This window comes from Hetaerina americana, unplaced genomic scaffold (genome assembly GCF_022747635.1).
Source record: "Hetaerina americana unplaced genomic scaffold, ioHetAmer1.1.p SCAF_1291, whole genome shotgun sequence".
NCBI lineage: Eukaryota > Metazoa > Arthropoda > Insecta > Odonata > Calopterygidae > Hetaerina > Hetaerina americana.
In genome coordinates this window covers 10,962-20,314 of record NW_027286394.1, presented here as the reverse complement: position 1 = coordinate 20,314, position 9,353 = coordinate 10,962, and the positions used below count along the sequence as shown (strand labels likewise).

Genomic DNA, 9,353 nt, shown 5'->3' with positions numbered 1-9,353 from the left:
TGTACATATATATATATATATATATATATATATATATATATAAACACAGTAATCAACCCAAAGGTCGGTTTATTAGGTGATGGTAGAGATCACCCAGTATTAAGCCCTATACGGCATGTGAAAATTCACACATCAGGTAAGGGGGGCCAATTCCTTTCCCTGTGCCGGTTATGGTTTCCCAGGATGACCTAGTACCCGAAAAATCACTTTAGCTTGGGTGGAGCTGCAGGTTCCCGGAGTGCCTACCCCGGGAATCGAACCCGGGACCCTCCGATCAGCAGTCCAACGCCCTACCCACTGGACTACCGCGACCCACGTATATATAAATATATAAATATACCTGTAAATATATATTTTATTTTTAAAGGTAATCTACCGGTTAAGGTAGGTTTTTGGATGGACACAACTACCAAACAAATATTTTATTACTCCTAACAAAACACAAAATCCATCATCCTACTCTATATCAGTTCCCTCTTCATCTCTGAGTACTTCCTTCCTCCCTTCATCCCGTCCAACATCCCTATGCTGTTCCTTCCCTTTCCTCTTTTGCCCAACATTCTACCCTCGATTACAGTCTTCAACATCCCACTGCCGGTCAACATCCCCTTCATCCACTTTTCCTGCCTCCATAGGGATGCTCCCAACAAACCCCTCTCGTCGCCCACCATACCAAGTACTTCCTCATTTGTTTTCTTCTCTGTCCATTGCACCTTCTCCATTCTTCTCCACACCCACATTTCAAAAGTCTCTCGTCTATGTCTATCCTGCTGCTTCAATGACCACGTTTCAGCGCCGTACATAGCTTCGCTCCATACCAAAGTTTTTACGAGTCTTTTCTTAACATCCTTACTCAACGTCCCCGTCATTAACTCCTTCCTCCTTGAAAAGCCTCTTTGCCTAGCGCAATTCTTCTCCTTACGTCCCTACTACTTTGACCGTGATGTCCAAAACACTGCCGAGATAGGTAAACTGTTCTACCTGCTCTAGTTTTTGCCCTCCTATTTTAATGTTAAGCTTAGACTTTTTATTTCTAGAAAATCGCATAACCTTTGTTTAATTAATATTGATTCTCATCCCATACCTGTCGTACTGAATTTCCATTTCACTCGGCAATCCTTGCAACCCCTTGGCTGACTGACAAACTAAAGCTTGGTCATCAGCAAACCTAACTGATTTTACGAATCCCCCGCCCACTTTCATTCCTGCCTCGAGTTCTTCCCATGCCTCTTTGGCCATTTCCCTTGCATACAGGTTGAACAGCAACGGTGATAATGGGCAACCCTGCCTTACACCCCTTCCTAACACAGCCCATCCTGACTCCCCGTTTCCCACCCTCATCTGAGCAGTCTGAGACATGTACAGGTTGCGGATTAGCCTCCTTTCTCTCCAATCTATTCCTCTTTTCCGATTATACTCATTAGTTTTTCCCAATTCACTCTATCAAACGCTTTTTCGAAATCTACGAAACAGGCAAATTTTTTTTTTAGAACATAACCTCCTGGTTATGTTCTATATTCCTCTCGATTAATAATCTCATTACTGCAATGGCATCACGCGTACCTCTCCCCTTCCTAAACCCAAACTGATCATCCCCTAAGTAATCATTTGCCCTACTCTCTGTCCTTTTGTTTATGATCCTGAGAACAACTTTAACTGCGTGGGATATCAAACTAATTGTCCGATAGTTCTCACATGACGTGGCCATTACCTTTTTCGGAATAGGAACTAAAACTGATCTCACAAAGTCTTCCGGCCAGATTCCCTCCTCATAAATGCTACGGATCAGCCCATATAGCCTACCCCTCCCACATTTTCCTAAGCATTTTAAAAGCTCCATGGGAATGTTATCTACCCCCACGGCCTTATTTAGTTTCATCTACCTTAATGCCCTTTCTATCTCATTATCTAGTATGCCTGGACCTAAGCTGTCTTCCTCTACGTCAGTTTCTTTTTCAATGTCTAACTTTGTTGGTCAGAGTTCTTTACTATACAGTTCTTCTATATACTCCTTCCATCTCTCTTGGATCTTTCCAGCGTCAACTATTACCTTACCCGCATTATCTCTAACTATTAGCATAGCTCTTCCTTTCTTACTTCCCGATAACGATTTAACTTTGCTGTACATCGCACCGATTTCACCCTTCCTCTGGAGACTTTCCATATCCTCGCACTGCGTCTTCCACCATGCGTCTTTTGCCTTATTTGTTGCCCGCCTCAATTTATTGTTCAATTCTTTGTACTTCATTTTCCCTAATTCTGTATTTATATTCTTCCATTTTCGCCGCTCATCCATCTTTGTAATCATCTCATTCGTGATCCATGGATTCCTAGTCCTTTTAGCGTTAACGGTTCCAATAGTGTCTTTTGCCGCTTTAGACAACCCTTTCTTGATCATTTCCCATTTTTCTTCGATAGTAATAAGCCCTTTGCCATCCTCCATGATTTTCTCTACCGCCTGGTTGTATTCATTCCTTTTCAACCCATTTAATGCTTCTACATTCCATTTTCTAACTCGATGCCCCTGCCTTATCTTTTTGAAATGTACGCTACATTTCATAACAACTAAATTGTGGTCTGAGTCCGCATCCGCTCCCGGGAAGCTGTGGGAATTTATCACACTCTTCCTAAACCTGTGTCTAACCAGGATATAATCTAGCTGATATCTTCCTGAGTCACCTGGCATTTTCCATGTATACCTGCGTCTTTTGTGGTGTCTAAACCAAGTGTTGGTGATGACTAACCCCTGTCTCCTGCAGAACTCAACTGCTTTCTCCCCGCGGTCATTCCTCGTACCTAAACCGTAGTCCCCTACCTCATCACTATCTCTTCCTTCGCCTACCGTCATATTCCAATCCCCCATCACTATCAAATGTTTCCCTGCAGGAACACACGCGATCATGTCCTCTAACTGATCGTATATCCTATCGACATCTTCTTCCTTATGGTTGCTCGGTGGCATTATATATGTATATATATATATCTATATATATATATATACATATATATATATATATATATATATATATATATATATATATATATATATATATATATATCCATATGGAAGGAATCTGGCCGGTAGACTTTGTGAGTTTACTTTTAGTTCCTAATCCGGAAAAAGTATACGCTGCATCATAGAGGACTACAGGATATTAAGTTTGATACCCTGCGCTGCTTAAGTTGTTCTCAGTATAATAAAAAAAGCATAGACAGTAGATAATTATTTAGGGGATGATCACTTTGGTTTTAGGAAGGTGAGAGGTACGCGTGATGCCATTGCAGTAATGAGATTATTAATCAGGCAACTACGTCCTGATTGTATTCTATATTCCTCTCGATTTGTAATCTCTTTGCTCCATTGGCAACATGCGTACTTTCCCCTTCCTAAACCCAAACTGATCATCCCCTAAATAATCATTTGCCCTTCTCTGTATCCTTTTGTTTATGGACCTAAGAACAACTTTACCTGCGTGGGATATCAAACTTATTTTCCTGTACTCCTCACATGACGTAGCATTTACCTTTTTCGGAATGGGAACTAACACTGATCTCACAAAGTCCTCCGGGCCGATTCCTTCTTCATATATACTACGAATCAGCCCAAATAGCCTCTTCCTCCCACATTTTCCTATACATTTCAGTAGTCCCACAGGAATGTAAACAAAGGCCTTATTTAGCGTCATCTCCTTTAATGCCCTTTCTATTTCCTCGTCGTGTATGCCTGGACCTAAGCTATCCTCCTCTACGTCTTGTTCGTTTTCGATGCCTAAATTTGTTGGTCTAAGTTCTGTACTAAACAGTTCTTCTATATATTCTCTCCATCTCTCTTGGATCTTCCCTGCGTCAACTATTATCCTCTCCGCCTCTTAACTAGCCTAACTGTTAGCATAGATGTTCCTTTCTTACTTCCCAATAAAGATTTAACTTTGCACTAACTCTGTACACCGCACCAATTTCACCCGTCATCTGCAAACTTTCCATATCCTCGCACTGCGTCTTCCACCATCCTTCTTTTGCTTTATTTGTTGCCCGCCACAATTTATTGTTTAATGCTCTGTTGCTTTTTGCCTAACTCCGTGTTTACATTTGTCCATTTTCTCTTCTCATCAATCCTTGTAATCATCTCATCCGTGACCCATGGATTCCTAGTCCTTTTCACGGTTCCAATATAGTAATATTCCTGTTGATGCAATATTTCAAGATTTTAAAAGGGCTTTTGATAAAGTCCCTCATTGTAAGTTACTCGCTAAGTTGGAAAGTTATGGAATACACGGGAGTGTCATATGCTTGATTAGGCAACTCTTCAGAAATTGTGTTTAAACAGTCGTTCTGGACGGCGTATCATCCGATACTGTCAAGGTCACGTCGGGTGTACCACAGGGAAGTGTCATGGGCCCCCTCTTGTTTCTTATTTACATAAATGACCTCAGTACCGTGATTAATAGCAGGCTACGTCTTTTTGCTGACGATGCGGGGATTTATGGGGAAATTCGAAGTCGCGAAGGCAGAGTCACGTTAGCTAACGACCTAAATGCAATCCAGACTTGGTGCGATACATGGCAATTGGAATTAAATTTGAAAAATGCGTCGTAATACATTTTTGGGAAAAGTGTAACACCCCTCCTATTTAGCTACAAAGTGAAACAAACAGAAATGGCGTGGGTAGATTCCTTTAAATACTTGTGCGTAACAACTACTCACGACCTGTCCTGAGGAAAGCACATACGGGAAATGTGCGGTCGCGCTAATGAAAAATTGGGATTTGTAAAAAGAGTGCTGGGTAAATGTGACGAAAAAGTGAAGGAACGATGTTTTCTTGCCCTAGTCATGCCCCACCTAGGGTATGCTTCCAGTATATGGGATCCTAAAGAGAATAATTTGATTTCGGAATTGGATCGAGTTCAGCGGAGGGGGGCTAGATTTGTCAAAAATTATGACCAACCCAGTAGCGTAACAACTTTGCTGGAAAATTCAGGTTCGGATTCCCTTACACAGCGGCGTTTACAATATAGATTAAACTTATTAAAACATTTAAAGATGGGTCCTTTTCCGATGACACCAAGAGCATAATACGAACCCCAACGTATTACGGGCGGAGGGATCACGAATATGAGATTACAGAGATTGACTGCAAGGCAGACAGGTTTAAATGGTCATTTTTTCCAAGAACAATAAGAGACCAGAATGCTTGTAATCGAAATCCCCCAGCAGCCGGCTCGACATAATAAGTAATAACCTACAAGGTAGCGACTGCGCATGGTTATACTATTATATTATTGTATATTTTTTTTGCATTTCCCCCTTACCTTTCCCCATCCATTTGAAAAACCCTAACCCCCTCATCCCTTACCCTTTCCTCCTGGTGCTGCACCCCTGCCACACACATTTTTGGTGGCTTGAACGGTAATGATGTAGATGTAGATGAATAGTTCCTTTTGCGGTTTTAGACAACCCTTCCTAGATACGTTTCAATTTTTCTTCGATAGCATTCAGCTCCTTACAATCCTCCATGATTTCCTCTAAAGCCTGTTGGTACACCTTCCTTTTCAACCCATTTAATGCTTTTACATTGCATTTTTTACCCGTCACACTTCCTATCACTTTTTGAAACTGACGCTACATTTCATAAAACCTAAATTATGGTCAGAGTCCGCATCCGCTCCCGGGAAGCTGTGCAAATTTATCACACTCTTCCTAAAACTGTGTCACACCAGAATATAATTTATCTGATACCTTTCTTAGTCACCTGGAATTCTCCAAGTATACTTGCGTCTTTTGTGGTGTCTAAACCAAGTGCTGGTGATGACTAAGCCCTGTCTGCTGCAAAACTCAACTGCTTTCTTCCCGCGATCATTCCTCGTTCCCAAACCTTAGTCCCCGACCTCATCGCCATCTCTTCCTTCGCCTACCGTCTTATTCTCATCCCCCATCACTATCAAATGTTTCCTTGCAGGAACACACGCGATTATGTCCTTTAACTGATCGTATTTCCTATCGACCTCTTCCTCCTTATGGTTTCTCGGTGACATGTATACCTGAATAATTACCAAGTTCATCGGTTCTGCTTTTACGTCTGCTAGCAATGGTCTATCCGTTACCTGCTCTATGTTACTACGCTTCTTCCTACCTCCCCATTTAATACTAAGGCGACCCATCATTGGCTTTCGTCCCCGCCGCTGCATATTCTTCTATTTGTAACACTCCAGTAATCCCAGCTATCCTTCTATCTCACCTCGTATAGACCTAAAATATCTATATTTCCCCTTTCCATCTCTCGCTTAATATTCTCTAATTTCCTTGTCCACATCGTTGTCCTAACATTCCACGTTCATATTTTAACTAATGCTGTCTTCTTTTTCTGCGTCTTCTTTTCTGCTGTTGCCGGTTTTCCCTTAAAAGAATGGGATGACGACCGCGGAAGCCTTGTCTCCCCCGCTGCCGGGCACAACACACTGCCGATTTGGCCGAGCCCAGAAGTTGCCACGACTCAAAATTCCTTAATTGCCCTTCGTTTAAATCTTGGGAATGATACTTGAGATAGTTTCCCCTTGCCTTCCTCAATAGTGATTTTAACGTGATGCCACCACTTACTGGCTGCACCACTGGGGTCAGGCGCCATTGCAGCCGTCTCATTAAGGAACAGATGCTGAGTGGACTACCTTTCGTCTGCCTCCTAACCTTCGACCTATCTGGCATGGGTGACCCTACCAGGAGCAATTATTATTACTCCCGCCAGCACAGCTCTAGGGGTCATCGGAATGCACAAGCCCTTCCACCACGTCAAGGTTGTAGTGCGGCGAAGGATATATATATATATATATATATATATATATATATATATATATATATATATATACATATATATACATATATATATATATATATATATATACAAATACATATTTTTTAATATATAAACATGCACAACAAAAGATGTGTGTGTCGTGGAAGTCCAGGGGGTAGAGCGTTGGACTACTGACTGGAGGGGATTCAGCGCTCTTGGCAACTGCGGCGGGGAGGGGGATGCAACACTCTGGGCACCTGCAGCTCAACCAAAGCTTTGTGATTTTTCGGATAACAGATTTTCCTGGGAAACCATAAGCGGCAAACGGAAAGGAACTGGCCCATCTACCCTGAAGTTTGAATTTCATACGCCGCATAGGGCTTGGTACTAGGTGAACTCTACCATCACCTACCACACCGACCTTCGGGTTGATTATTGTGTTTCTGGTTACACACATATACATATATATATATATATATATATATATATATATATATATATATATATATATATGTATATATAGTATATATATATATGTATATATAGTATATATATATATATATATATATATATACATATATATATATATATATATATGTATGTATATATATATGTATATATATACATATATATATATATATGTATGTATATATATGTCTTCCCTCTGCTTCTCTGAGGACTTTCTTCCTCCCTTCATCACGTCCAATATCCCTATCCTGTTCCTTCACTTTCCTCGTTTGCATAACATTCTCCACTCTTTTTCAGTCTTCCACATCCCGCTGCCGGCCAATACCCCCTTCAGCCACTTTTCCTGCCAACTTAGGATTTCTCCCAACAAACCCCTTTCTTCGCCCACCTTACCAAGAACTTCCTCTTTTGTTTTATTCTCTTTCCATTTCACCTTCTCCATTCTTCTCCACACCCATATTTCAAAAGCCTCTCGTCTACGTCTAACCTTCTGCTTCAATGACCACGTTTCCGCGCCGCACATAGCTACGCTCCATACCAAAGTTTTTACGAGTCTTTTCTTAACATCCTTACTTAAAGTCCCCGTTATCAACTCCCTCCTCCTTGTGAAAGCCTCTTTGCCTAGCGTAATTCTTCTTCTTACGTCCCTACTGTCAAAGTAGTGTCTTTTGCGGCTTTAGAAAATCCTTTTTTGATACTTTCCCATTTTTATTCCATGGTGCTTAGCTCTTTACCATGCTTCATGTTTTCCTTACCGCCTGTTTGTATTCCTTTCTTTCCAACCCATTTAATGCTTCTACATTACATTTTCTAACCCGCCGCCCCTGACTTATCTATTTGAAACGGACGCTACATTTCATAACAACTAAATTGTGGCCAGAGTCCACATCCGCTCCCGGGAAGCTGGGCGAATTTATCACACTGTTCCTAAACCTGGTTCTAACCAGAATATAATCCAGCTGACACCTTTCTGAGTAACCTGGCATTTTCCATGTATACCTGCGTCTTTTGTGGTGACTAAACCAAGTGGTGGTTATGACTAGCCCCTGTCTCCTGCAGAACTCAACTTCTTTCTCCCCGCGGTCATTCCTCGTGCCTAAACCGCAGTCCCCGACCTCGTCACCATCTCTTTCTTCGCCTACCGTCGCATTCCAATCCCCCATCACTATCAAATGTTTCCCTCCCGGAACACACGTGAATATGTCCTCTAACTGATGGTATATCCTATTGACCTCTTCTTCCTTATGGTTTCTCGGTGGCATGTATTCCTGACTAATAACCAAGTTCGTCGGTTCTGCTTTTATCTCCACTAGTGGTATTCTATCCGTTACCTGCTCTATGTTGACTACGCTTCTTCCTACCTCTTCATTTAATACTATGGCAACCCCTGGCTGGCTCTCGTCCCCGCCGCTGTATATTATTTGTATAATTACCACTACAGTAACCCCCGCTAACTTTCCATCTCACCTCGCATAGGCCTAAAATATCTTTATTTCCCCTTTCCATCTCTCGCTTAACATTCTCCAATATCCTGGCCCTCACCATTGCCCTAACATTCCACGTTTCTATTTTAACTAATGTTGTCTTCTTCTCCTGCGTCTTCTGTCCTGCTGCTGTTGGTTTCCTTTGCAAGGATTTCGTGGGATGACGACCGCGGAAGCCTTGCCTCCCCCGCTGCCGGGCACGACACACAGCCGATTGGGCCGAGCACCGTAGTTTCCAGGACTCAAAATCTCTGTATAGTCCATCATGTTAATCTTTGGAATGATAATTCAGGTTGTTTTCCGTTGTCTTCCTCCATAGTGTTTTTAACGTGGCACCATCACTTACTGGCCGCCCCACTGGGGTCAGACGCAATTGCCGCCGCCTCACTGAGGAACAGACGCTGTGTGGACTACCTTTCGTCTGGCTTCTAACTTTCGACCTATCTGGCATGGGAGACCCTACCAGGAGCAATTATTATTACTCCCGCCAGCACAGCTCTAGGGGTCATCGGAACGCACAAGCCCTTCCACCACGGCAAGGTTATTCTCCGGGGCGGGATATATATATATATATATATATAAATATAAATATATATATATATATATATATATAT

The 9,353-nt window shown here is 42.0% G+C and overlaps 1 non-coding gene across 1 annotated transcript; it reads right to left on the bottom strand.

Annotated features, from left to right (window-relative positions):
• Positions 1-239: 239 nt before the first annotated feature.
• On the bottom strand, positions 240-309 carry TRNAS-GCU (transfer RNA serine (anticodon GCU)). Its single transcript has one exon. It is a non-coding gene; the product is annotated as a tRNA-Ser (tRNA).
• Between the last annotated feature and the right edge of the window lie 9,044 nt (positions 310-9,353).